Consider the following 13,430-nt stretch of genomic DNA (forward strand, 5'->3'; position numbering starts at 1 on the left):
AACTGGTTTCCTCCTGTTCCCTGGATCATGAATGGGCAGCTTTCCCAGTTAGGGGTGAAGTAGTCCCATTTCCTTTCACCCTGTAGTTCCACTGCTGTGTCTATTGCTGATAATCTCATGGACAATATATTCAGGGCTCTGTCTGAAACTGATGAATCTTCCTCTTGACCCATGACTTCACTGCAATAAGCAACTTCCAACTATCACTGGCTCTAGGCTTTTGGGTTTTAATATCTTGACTATAACCCAGGCTAGCCTTGAGTCCACTCAAGGTTCTCTCCTCTTCCTTCTCTTCCCCTTGCCTCATGTGAATATTTACAGATGCTTCCCACTCTTTAGGAATAAATCCCTATACATGCCAAATTATACATACAGGTATATAGTTTCTATTGAAAATTTGACTGGTCTCCCTGAAAGCCCTTCTTCTCAACCTTCAGCTCTATCATCTTGAGTCTATATTACATGAAAGAAGTGCCACCATCAAGATACAGTCCTCATCTAAAAGATCTAGATACTGTCCTCATCTAAAAGACTTGTGCTGTTTGTCAAAATGTAGTGCTTTCTTATACCATATACAAATATAAACTCAAAATGTATTAAAGGCTTAAGTGTTAGACAGGAAACCAAAAAAGTTCTAGAAGAAATCATAAGCAGTATGCACTTTTACAATGGTTTAGGTAATATTTTTTGTATATGTCTCATCATGCAAATAAAACAAAAGCAAATTAAACAAGGGGGACTACATCAAATTAAAAAGCCTTTGCACACTATGGGAAATTATTTTTTAAAAACTCAGAAAGGCCACCTACTGAATGGTAGATAATATTTGCAAACAGTATATTTGATAGTGGCTAATATGGAAAACATAAAAAAGATTTCATAAAACTCAACATCAAAAATCAAACAATCCAGTTTAAAAATGGGTAGAGGACCTGGACATGGAACAACAGACTGGTTCCAAATAGGGAAAGGAGTTTGCCAAGGCTGTATACTGTCACCCTGCTTATTTAACTTATATGCAGAGTACATCATGAGAAATGCTGGCCTGGATGAAGCACAAGCTGGAATCAAGATTGCTGGGAGAAATATCAATAACCTCAGATATGCAGATGACACCACCCTTATAGCAGAAAGTGAGGAAGAATTAAAGAGCCTCTTGATGAAAGTGAAAGAGCAGAGAGAAAAAGTTGGCTTAAAACTCAACATTCAGAAAACTAAGATCATGGCATCTGGTCACATCACTTCATGGCATATAGATGGGGAAACAGTGGAAACAGGGGCTGACTTTATTTTTGGGGGCTCCAAAATCACTGCAAATGGTGATTGCAGCCATGAAATTAAAACACGCTTACTCCTTGGAAGGAAAGTTATGACCAACCTAGACAGCATGTTAAAAGCACAGACATTATTTTGCCAACAAAGGTCCATCTAGTCAAGGCTATGGTTTTTCCAGTAGTCATGTATGGATGTGAGAGTTGGTCTATAAAGAAAGCTGAGTGCCAAAGAATTGATGCTTTTGAACTGTGGTGTTGGAGAAGACTCTTGAGAGTCCCTTGGACTGCAAGGAGATCCAACCAGTCCATCCTAAAGGAAATCAGTCCTGAATATTCATTGGAAGGACTGATGCTGAAGCTGAAACTCCAATACTTGGGCCACCTGATGCAAAGAGCTGACTCATTTGAAAAGGCCCTGATGCTGGCAAAGGTTGAAGGCAGGAGGAGAAGGGGACGACAGAGGATGAGATGGTTGGATGGCATCACAGACTCAATGGACATGAGTTTGAGTAAACTCCGGGAGTTGGAGATGGACAGAGAGGCCTGGCATGCTGCATTCTGTGGGGTTGCAAAGAGCTGGACACGACTGAGCAACTGAACTAAACTGAGGAGACCTGAATAGATATTTTTTCAAAAGAAGATACATAGAGAGACAACAGCAAAATGAAAAGATGCTCAGTATCAGTAGTCATCAGGGAAATGCAAATCAAATCGACAGTGAGGTATCACCTCTGACATGTCAGAATGGCCATTATCAAAAAGACAACAGATAACAAGTTTTAGCAATGACGCAGTGAAAATGGGAACTTTGTACACTGTTGGTGAGAACATAAATTGATGCAAACACTATGGAAAACATTATAAAGACTCCTCCAGAAAAAGTAGAAATGGAACAACCATATGATTAAGCAATCCCTCTTCTGTGTATTTACCAGAAGAAAACAAGAACACTAATTAGAAAAGATATGTTCACCTTTACGTTCATTGCATCATTATTTACAATAGTCAAGATACAGAAGAAATCAAAGTCTCATCTATAAATGAATAAATAGGTAAAGATGATGTATATATGTATATATATGTATGCAATATATGTATGAATACAATAGAATATATATAGTATACCTATATACATATAGGTATACAATATGTATACATATATACATAGAATACTATACATGTATACAATATATACGTATACAATAGAATATATGTATATATACATATATATATATACACTATATAATAAAGATGATGTAATATATATATAATAGAATATTAATCAACCATTTAAAAGAAGGACATATGGACAAAGAACTATAGAAACTTGAAAACGGTATATTTTAAAATGAGAAATCAATAAAGAGATAAATAATTATAAAGAGGGGCCAAACACAAATTCTGAAGCTAAAAAGTATATTTCTGCACAAACTTTAAAACTATTTGTTTTAGTTCTATGAAAAACGACATTGATATTTTATAGGATTGCATTGAGTCTGTTGATTGCCTTGGGTCATTTGGCTGTGTTAACAATATTAAATTTTCCAATCCATAAACAGAGTAAATCTTTCCATATGTTTGTGTTGTTTTCAATTGCTTTCATCAGTGTCTTAAAGTTTTCAGAGTACACGTTTTTTACCTTGTTAGATTTGTCCCTAGGTATTTTTTAATGCACGTGGTAAATGGGATTGTTTTCTTAATTTCTCTTTCTGATAACTTGTGGTTAGTGTAAAGAAATTCAACAAAATTCTGTATATTAATTTCATATCCTGCAATTTTATTGAAATCTTTGCTAAATTCTAACAGTTTTTTTTTTTGTCGGCATATTTAGAATTTTCTGTGTATAGTATCATGTCATCTTCAAGAAGTGATAGTTTTACTTCTTTTCCTACTTAGGATCCTTTTATTTCTCTTTTTGTCAGATTGCTGTGGCTAGAATTTCCAATGCTATGTTGAATAAGAATGTTGAGAATGGGCATTTTTGTCTTATTCCTGGTGATAGAGGAAAAACTTTCAGCTTTTCACCATTGAAAATGAAGTTAATTGTGGGTTTGTCATACATGCTCTTTATTGTATTTAGCTAAGTTCACTCTATACTTACTTTCTTCAGAGTTTTCATAATAAATGGATGTTGAATTTCATCTGAAGCTTGTTTTCTGAATCTTTTTAGATGAATATATGATTTTTATTCTTCAGTTTGCTAATGTAATGTACCATATTGATACATTTGCACATATTGAACCATATTTACATTCCTGAGATGATCCCACTTGATCATGGTGTCTGATCTTTTTAATGTATTCATGGATTTGATTTGCTGATATTTGGTTGAGGATTTTTACATCTATGTTCATCAGTGATGTAGGCCTATAATTTTCATTTTTTTGTATACCTTTGTCTGGCTTTTGTATCAAGGTGATCCTGGCCTTGTAAAATGAGTTCAAAGCTATTGGGACTATGCATAGAACACTTTGATCTCGGGTTACCAAATTACAAGCCATAGGCAAAAACTGACCCAGCACCTGTTTTTGTACACACTGGGCACTCAGAGCTACTTTTTCATTTTTACATGCTGGAAACAAATGAAAAGAATAATTCCATAAAATTCGACAGCTATATGAAATGCAAATTTTGGTGTACACAGATAGTGGTTGACTGTGGAACAATCAAACAGAAAACAAACTCCAGAATTCCCCACTCTCTGCTTCCACAATCAAATCTTTTGGCTTTGGAGTGTAAACAGGTTGGGGACTGTGCGGGTTGCAAATGGTTTGATGGGATGCACAGACACGTGAAGAAATGGATTTCAAGCACATCCCTAATTCTACTACACTTGATTATATATGTTCAGATTTCATTGCCTATGTTTCTCTAAGAAGAGATAAGGACCAAGACAGTGATGTATTTGTTCTTTTCTTGCTGCCCTTCCATCTTAGGTTAATCAAAGCACAGTAATCCAGACAGTGTGATATTGACATAAGGACAGACCAGTGCTGAAGAGACAGAAATGAGAGTGCATAAATAGAACCACACAGTACGGTCAGTTCATTCTAGAGCAAGGTGTTAGAGGAATTCAATAAGGTAAGTTAAATTTCCTTCTACAAATAGTGTTACAACCAACTGAAGAAACTAAAAAAGAAACAACCAAACCAATATCAGTCCATATGCAAAAATAACTCAAGATGAATCTAAAATTAATGTAAAAGCTGGAAGCATAATTCTTCTAAAAGAGAATATATGAGAATATCTCTGTGACCTTTGCTTAGGTCAAGATGTCTTAGACAGGACCAAAAAAGTGCTAAGTATTGAAGAAAATGCAATGAATTGAGTTGTTTAAAATATAAAATTTTTTTCCTTCAGTGACACTATTAACATACTCAAAAGACTAAAAATAACAAAGTTTTACTATACCAATCCTTAACAATGATATGGAGCCATTAAAATGATCACAGACTGCTGGTTGAAATCTAAAATTGTAATACCACTTTTGATAGTGTTTGAAATATTTCTAAATAGTGGAACATATACTTATCTCCATGTGCATGCATGTGTACCCCGTTGCTTCAGTTGTGTCTGATTCTTTGCAACCCTATGGGCTATAGCCTGCCAGACTCCACTTGTCCATGGGATTCACTAGGCAAGAATACTGGAGTGGGTTGCCGTACCCTCCTCCAGGGGATCTTCCAGACCCAGGAATCAAAGTATTGAAGTCTCCTGTGTCTCCTGCATTGCAGGTGGATTCTTTACCCACTGAGCCGCCACCTGGGAAGCCCACTTACCACCATACAACCCATCTATTTCACCCCAAGAGAAAAGAAAACATATGTCCATGCAAAGGCACATACATGAATATTCATAGTGGTTTGATTCATATGACTTGAAAGGGTAAACAGTCCAAAGGTCATCAATAGATAATGAGAAAAACAAAAGGTGGACATCCATGTAACAGAATAGTGCTCAGCAATAAAATGGAATGAAGTACTGATTCATTCAATAACATAGTTGGTATTCAAAATTATTATACTGAGTGAATGAAGCAGAACACAGTAATGATTCTGTATGCTTGTATTTGAAATCCCAGAGATTTCCAGCAAACTTATAGTGATAAAAAAACAGATTGGTGTTTGTCTGGGACAGAGTACATAAGGAGGGGCAGGCTGCAAATTTAACTATACTGTTGTGCAGAAAAGGAAATATTCATCAATTATTTATGTAAAGGCCAGATGTGGAGTTTTCCTGCATGCTTTAGACACAACAGAAATATTCTTTTATAAAATAATTGAGAGTCAGTCTTGCTTGGCTGCTTGAAATGCTTTTTTTAAATTGTAAATCATAAATGGCATATAAACAAGCAGTGATATTTTATTTTAAGCTAAATACAAAAGGCAATTTGACAGTCATTTAATACAAGGCTTATTTGCTACTGTCTTTTTTTCTAAACTGTCATCTATACTACTTTTTCAATGCATTTTGTACAATTTTGAGTTTCAATTTTCTTTGTGAGCCATAGGACTGTAAAGTACTAGATATTATATCTCCAGCCACCCACATTCTGACTTTGGCCATAGCTCCATGATTAATAGGAAAATGTTGTTGTTGTCTTTGTCATTCTTTATGAAACTACTTGCCTCATTCACCAGCTCCCAATTGGACACATTTTCTTTTTCATAAAAGCAGTACAAGTGAGCACTCAACGTAAAACAAAAGAAAGAAACTGCCTAACAATGCAAAAGATGCTGGATATGCCAGTTTGATCCCTGGGTCAGGAATAATCCCTGCAGGAGGAAATGGCAATCCATTCCATTATTCTTGCCTGAAACATCCCATGGACAAAGAGGAGCCTAGCGGACTGCAGTCCACCACTGAGCACACAGGCATGCACACTAACCAGAAAACCTGAAGAGAAAAGAACTGAAATTAAGCAATTAGAGGAACAATGAAAAAAAGTGAAAAAAAAACACACAGGAGCTATGTGACAATATCAAGCATGCACATATATACCTTATGGGATTCAAAGAAGAAGGAGAGAATGAGAAAGGGACAAATAACTCAGTCAAGGAAAAAATGGCTGAATATTTCCTAAATCTATGGACATCCAGACTCATGTGATCAAATATTCCCAAGCAACTTCCAACTAAAGATTTCCCAAAGGCACATGATAATCACAAAAATCTAAGACAAAGAGTATTTTGAAGCAGTAAGAAAAATACAATGTGTGACATACAAGACAACCCCCATAAAACTATCAGTGGATTTCTCTGAAAAAATCTTGCAGGACAGGAAGAAGTCAAATGGTATTTTCAAAATGCTAAAAGGAAAATATAAAATACGCTAACTAGTAATACTATTCCATGAAAAGCTTTCACTCAAAAATGAAGTAAAGATAACTGCACTCCCATAAAAACTAGAGCTGAGGGAGACTTACTATTAGATTTCACTCATGAGAAATGCTAAAGGATTTTTTTTTTCCTTTCTTAAACTTGAAAGGAATCTGAGAAACAATATGCAAACATATGAAAATACGAAACAGTGGTAAAGGTAAATACATAGTTCAGAACACTCTAATATAGTAATGGTGGTATATAAATCACTGAACTCTAGAATAAAATTTAAAAGGCAAAAGTAATAAAAATAACTGCAGCTATAATAATTTGTTAATGGATACACAATATAAGAAGAAGTGAAAGGTCGTATCAGTAGCATAAAATGTGGGAGAAGTGTAAATATATCATATTTTTTCAAATGACTGACATTAAGTTCTTATTAGTTTAAAGCAGAAAGTTCAACTATGTTTTTTGTAAGCTTCACGGTAAAAAATAAAAACCTCTACTGCATGCACAAATGATAAAGAAACCAATGTATACAATGGGAATAATTAATGAATAAAAATGGAAGATAATAAGTGAGGAAAAAAAGAACAAACTAAAAAACATTCAGAAAATAGTGAACAAATTGGCAATAATAAATACTTATCTGTCAATAATTACTTTAAATGTAATATATTAAGATCGTCAATCAGAAGTCATAGAACAGCTGAATGGATTTAAAAAAAAAAAAACAAACAAGATCTAACAACATCCGTTGGATCACTGAAAAAGCAAGAGAGTTCCAGAAAAACATCTACCTCTGCTTTATTGAGTACACCAAAGCATTTGACTGTGTGGATCACAACAAACTGTGGAAAATTCTTCAAAATATAGGAATACCAGACACCTTACCTGCCTCCTCGGAAAACTGAATGCAGGTCAAGAAGCAACAGTTAGAACTGGACATGGAACAACAGACTGATTCCAAATTAGGAAAGGAGTACGTCAAAGCTGTATCTTGTTACCTTGCTTATTTAACTTATATGCAGAGTACATCATGCGAAATTCTGGGCTGGATAAAGCACAAACTGGAGTCAAGATTGCCAAGAGAAATATCAATAACCTCAGATAGGCAGATGATACCACCCTTATGGCAGAAAGTGAACAGGAACTGAAGAGTCTCTTGATGAAAGTGAAAGAGGAGAGTGAAAAAGTTGGCTTAAAACTCGACATTCAGAAAACTAAGATCATGGCATCTGGTCCCATCACTTCATGGCAAATAGATGGGAAACAGTGGAAACAGTGACAGACTTTATTTTGGGGGGCTCCAAAATCACTGCAGATGGTGACTGCAGCCATGAAATTAAAAGACACTTGCTCCTTGGAAGAAAACCTATGACCAACCTAGACAGCCTATTAAAAAGCAGAGACATTACTTTGTCAACAAAGGCCCATCTAGTCAAGGCTATGGTTTTTCCAGTAGTCATGTGTGGATGTGAGAGTTGGACTATAAAGAAAGCTGAGTGCCAAAGAATGGATGCTTTTGAACTGTGGTGTTGGAGAAGACTCTTGAAAGTCCCTTGGACTGCAAGGATATCAAACCAGTCAATCCTAAAGGAAATCAGTCCTGAATATTCATTGGAAGGACTGATGATGAAGCTGAAGCTCCAATACTTTGGCCACTTGATGCAAAGAACTGATTTACTGGAAAAGACCCTGATGCTGGGACAGATTGAAGTCAGGAGGAGAAGGGGATGACAGAGGATGAGATGGTTTGACAGCATCACCGACTCGATGGACATGAGTTTGTGCAACCTCTGTGAGTTGGTGTTGGACAGGGAAGCCTGGGGTGCTGCAGTTCATGGGGTCGCAAAGAGTCCGACACAACTGAGCGACTGAACTGAACTGAACAATATAGAGCCTATAAGAAATTCACATAAGATTTAAGGGCACCCACTGACTGCAAGTGAAGGGATAGAAAAATATATTATGTGTAAAAAGTAAACAAAAGGGAGTAGTAGTGGCTATCCTTAAAAGAGAGAAAATAGATTTTCATTCAACATCTGTCACAATAGACAAAGAAAGTCACTATATAATGATAATGTAGTCCATTCATCAAGAGAATATAGCAATTATAAATATAAATACAGTCAACATTGGAACACTTAATATATATAGGAATAATTAACCAAACTGGATGAGAAATAGAAAACAATATAATAATGCAAGGATTTAAAAAATGCCTCAGGAAATTTGAACAAACTAAGACCACAGTTAGCAAAAGGAAGAAATTAATGAAAATTAGAACAGAAATAGAGGCATCCCTGATGACTCAGTGGTAAAGAAATCTGCCTGCAATGCAGGAGACATAGGGGATGTGGGTTTGATCCCTGGGTGAGGACGATCCCCTAGAGGAGGAAATGGCAATCCACTTCAGTATTCTTCCCTGAAAAACCCCACAAACAGAGGAGCCTGGTGGGCTACAGTCCAAAGAGTTGCAAAGAGTTGGACATGACTGAGCTAGCCTGTAATGCCAGTGCAGAACAGAAATAGAAACCCAGAACACAAAAATCACAATTAGCTGTTGAACAACCATGAGCAGAGGATGCTGGAACCCATCAACAAAAAAGATACCCTACATCCAAGACAAAGAAGAAGCTGCAATGAGATGGTAGGAGGGCCATTAACAATAAAATCAATAAAATCGATAAAATCAAATTTCATACCCACTGGGTGGGCAACCCACAAATTGGAGAACAATAATACCAAAGAAGTTCTCCCACTATTGTGAAGGTTTTGATCCCCATGTTAGGCTTCCCAGCCTGGGGATCTGGCAAAGGGACTGGGAATCCCCAGGGAATCTGACTTTGAAGGCCAGTGGGATTTAATAACAGGACTTCCACAGGGCTGGGGAAACAGAGACTATACCTGTGGAGGGCACAAACAAAATCTTGTGTGCGCCAAGCCCAGAGGAAAGAAGCAGTGACCCCATAGGAGACTGAATGAGACCTACCTGCTAGTGTTGGAGGGTCTCTCATGGAGATGTGGGTCAGTAGATCCTCGTCATGGGAAAGGGGGCACTGGCAGTAGCAGTCCTGGAAGGAGCTCCTTGGCATAAGTCCTGTTGGAGTCAGCATTAACCCTACCATAGAGCCCATAGACCCCAGGACTGGGTGGCCTCAGGTCAAACAACTAACAGGGAGGGAGTGCAACCCCACCCATCAGCAGATAATTGAATTATATATTTACTTACCAAGGCCCTGTCCATAAGAGCAAGATCCAGTTTTTCCCACCACCAGTTCTTCCTATCAGGAAGCTTATACAAGCCTCTTAGTCTCATCCACCAGTGTGCAGACAGAAGAAGCAAGAAAAACCAGAATTCCACAGTGGCTAAAAGAAAACCACATTATAGAAAGTTAATCAGGATGAAAAAGAGAGGGTTATGTCCTAGATGAAGGGAGAAGATAAAACCCCAGGAAAACAACTAAATGAAGTGGAGATATGCACCCTTCCAGAAAAAGAATTCAGAATAATTAGTGAAGATGATCCAGGATCTGGGAAACAGAATGAAGATGCAAGAGATGTTTACCAAAGATGTAGAAGAATTAAAGAATAAACAGAGATGAACAGTACACTAGAAGGATTCAATAGCAGAATAACTGAGGAAGAACAGATAAGTGACCTGGAGGACAGAACAGTGGGAATCACTGATGCAGAATAGAATATAGAAAGAAGAATGAAAAAAATGAAGACAGCCTAAGAGACTTCTGGGAAAACATTAAACACAGCAACATTCACATTACAGGGGTCTCAGAAGAAGAGAAAGAGAAAGGACCCAAGAAAATATTTGAAGAGATAATAGCTGAAACTTCCCTAACATGGGGAAGTAAATAGTCAACCAAGTTCAGGAAACGCAGAGAGTCCCCAGCAGGATGAACCCAAGGAGGAACACACTGAGACACATAGTAATCAAAATGATGAAAATTAAAAACAAAGATTAAATATTAAAAGCAACAAGAGAAAAATGACAAATAACATACAAGGGAACTCCCATCAGGTTATCAACTGATTTCTCAAACAGAAGCTCTACAAGTCAGAAGGGAATGGCACCATATATTTATTTAAAGTGATGAAAGGGAAGAAACTACAACCAGGAATATGTTACCCAGAAAGATTTTCAACAGATTCGATGGAGAAATCAAAAGCTTTCTAGACAAGCAAAAGTTAAGAGAATTTATCATCACCAAACCGGTTTTACAACAAATGCTAACGGAACTTCTCTAGGCAGGAAACAGAAGACAAGGAAAAGACCTACACAAAATAAACCCAAAACAATTAGAAAATGGTAATAGGATCATACATATTGCTAAGTACCTTAAATGTAAATGAATTAAAAGCATCAACCAAAAGACGTAGACTGGCTGGGCAGATGAAAACTTGTGCATGTATGCACTTCCAGTTACCATATCACTCTATTTAACCCCCCAGATTGTATGCAATTCTTTTATATTGTTAAATTAATCATGCTACATTTACTTTTTGTCTGGCTATTGATTGTGAAAACTGATAAACATATTTTATTACTGTGATTATGTACTATTTCTCACTTAATACCATTGCATCATGATTGGTCAACAGGAAAATAATAGAATTCTGTACCGCCAAAACATTTAATAGAAAAACCTATAATCATTTTTTATAATCCAGATGCATATCAGAATTATCATGGAACATTTTGAAAAATACAAACACCCAGGTATTGCTTTTTTTTCCCCAAAGCTCCAGATGTGTTTATAATGAACAGTGATGTATGAAAACAACTGGACTATATGATGATCATTTATTTATATCTAGTTAATTTCACATGTACTGTTTCATATTCAGCGCTCCCATTTCATTTAATGTTTTCCAATTTCTCTCTTTTTCTTCTGATGTTCTTTCTCAAACTTTTATTAAGTGTAGCAGAAAACTTTTGTATATGTATATAGAGTATGTATAAAATAACATATATTTTAGAAAACTTATGACTTCTTGCTTAGCTAAAAAATCAGATGCATAGAACAGTCTTATGGACTCTGAGGGAGAAGGTGAGGGTGGGACGTTCTGAGAGAATAGCATTGAAACATGTATATTATCGTATGTGAAACAGAACACCATTCCAGGTTCGATGCATGAGACAAATGCTCAGGGCTGGGGCAATGGGATGACCCAGAGGGATGGGATGGAGAGGGAGGTGGGAGGGGGGTTCAGGATGGGGAACACATGTAAACCCATGGCTGATTCATGTCAATGTATGGCAAAAACCACTACAATATTGTAAAGTAATTAACCCCCAACTAAAATAAATAAATTTATTAAAAAAATAAAAATTAAAAAAATAAAATTAAAAAAAATACAAACAGTGGTCAACAGTATACAGTGAGAGTGACAGACTACAGGTGTTATAAAAGTAGGATTTATTTTTAAAGATTTAAAAAAAAATTATGACATTTTGAATCCACTTGTTTGACTTAGTATGAATAGAATGCTAGATTTCTAATTTATATTCACTCAAAATTTTGATATAGTTCCATGTATTTTGGCATCTAGTTTTACTGTTGAGAGTCTAGAAAGTTTATTAAATTAGTGTTTTCAAAATTTTTGAATGAGACTTAAAAACTTCTAATCCAATTCTGAGACTATTAATACTATGCTTTTTTTTTTTTTAACAAAAAAGCAGGAAATTAACACGTGATACAATATTATTAAAATGACAGAATGATCTCGGTTGTTTTCCAAGGCAAGCCACACAACGTCACAGTAATCCAAGTATATGCTGCAACCAATGATGCCGACGAAGATAAAAATGACTGGTTCTATGAAGAACTACAAGACGTTCTAGAACTAACACCAAAAGCATTGTGTTTTTCATCAAAGAGAATTACAATGCAAAAGAAGGAAGTCAAGAGATATTTGGAGTAACAAGTTTGGCCTTGGAGAAAAAATGAAGCAGAGTAAAAGCTAACAGTTTTGTCAAGAGAACACACTGGTCATAGCAAACACCCTCTTCCAACAACCCAAGAGATAACTCTACATATGGACATCACCAGATGGTTAATACCAAAATCAGATTGATTATATTCTTTTCATCCACATATGGAGAAGCTCTACACAGTCAGCAAAAACAAGATCTGGAGCTGACTGTGGCTCACATCATGAGCTCCTTATTTAAAAATTCTGACTTAAATTGAAGAAAGAAGGGAAAACCACTAAGTATGACCTAAATCAAATCCCTTATGATTATACAGTGGAGGTGATGAATGTTAAAAGATTCAACGGATAGATCTGGTAGACAGAGAGCATGGAGAACTATGGGCAGAAGTTTATAACATTGTATAGGATGCAGTGAACAAAATCATCCCAAAGAAAAAGAAATGCAAGAAGGCAATGTAGTTTTCTGAGGAGGTTTTACAAACAGCTGAGGAAAGAAGAGAAGTGAAAAACAAGGGAGAAAGGGAAAGATATATCCAACTGAATGCAGAGTTTCAGAGAATAGCAAGGAGAGATAAGGCCTTGTTAAATGAACAATGCAAAGAAAGAGGAAAACAACAAGTGGGAAAGACAAGAGATCTCTTCTTGAAAACTGGAGATATCAAGGGACCATGTCATGCAAAGATGGGCATGATAAAGTACAAAAATAGTAAGGACTTAACAAAAGCAGAAAAGGTTAAGAAGAGGTGGCAAGAATACACAGAAGAACTATACAAAAAGGTCTTAATGACCCGAACAACCATGATGGTGTGGTCACTCACCTAGAACCAGACATCCTGGAGTGTGAAGTCAAGTGGGCCTTAGGAAGCATCACTACGAA

The 13,430-nt window shown here is 36.3% G+C and overlaps 1 protein-coding gene across 1 annotated transcript in view; it reads right to left on the reverse strand.

Annotated features, from left to right (window-relative positions):
• Positions 1-13,430, reverse strand: part of MAGEE2 (MAGE family member E2) — a 47,432-nt gene that overhangs the window by 27,796 nt on the left and 6,206 nt on the right. The window contains exons 3-4 of the mRNA XM_081564390.1: positions 9,834-9,970; positions 9,594-9,701 (exon numbers count right to left, since the gene is read on the reverse strand). The gene's annotated coding sequence lies outside the window, so the exon portion shown is untranslated. The remainder of the gene's footprint in view (positions 1-9,593; positions 9,702-9,833; positions 9,971-13,430) is intronic.

Source organism: Giraffa tippelskirchi, chromosome X, assembly GCF_054371585.1.
Source record: "Giraffa tippelskirchi isolate mGirTip1 chromosome X, T2T-mGirTip1v1.2.pri, whole genome shotgun sequence".
Lineage (NCBI taxonomy): Eukaryota > Metazoa > Chordata > Mammalia > Artiodactyla > Giraffidae > Giraffa > Giraffa tippelskirchi.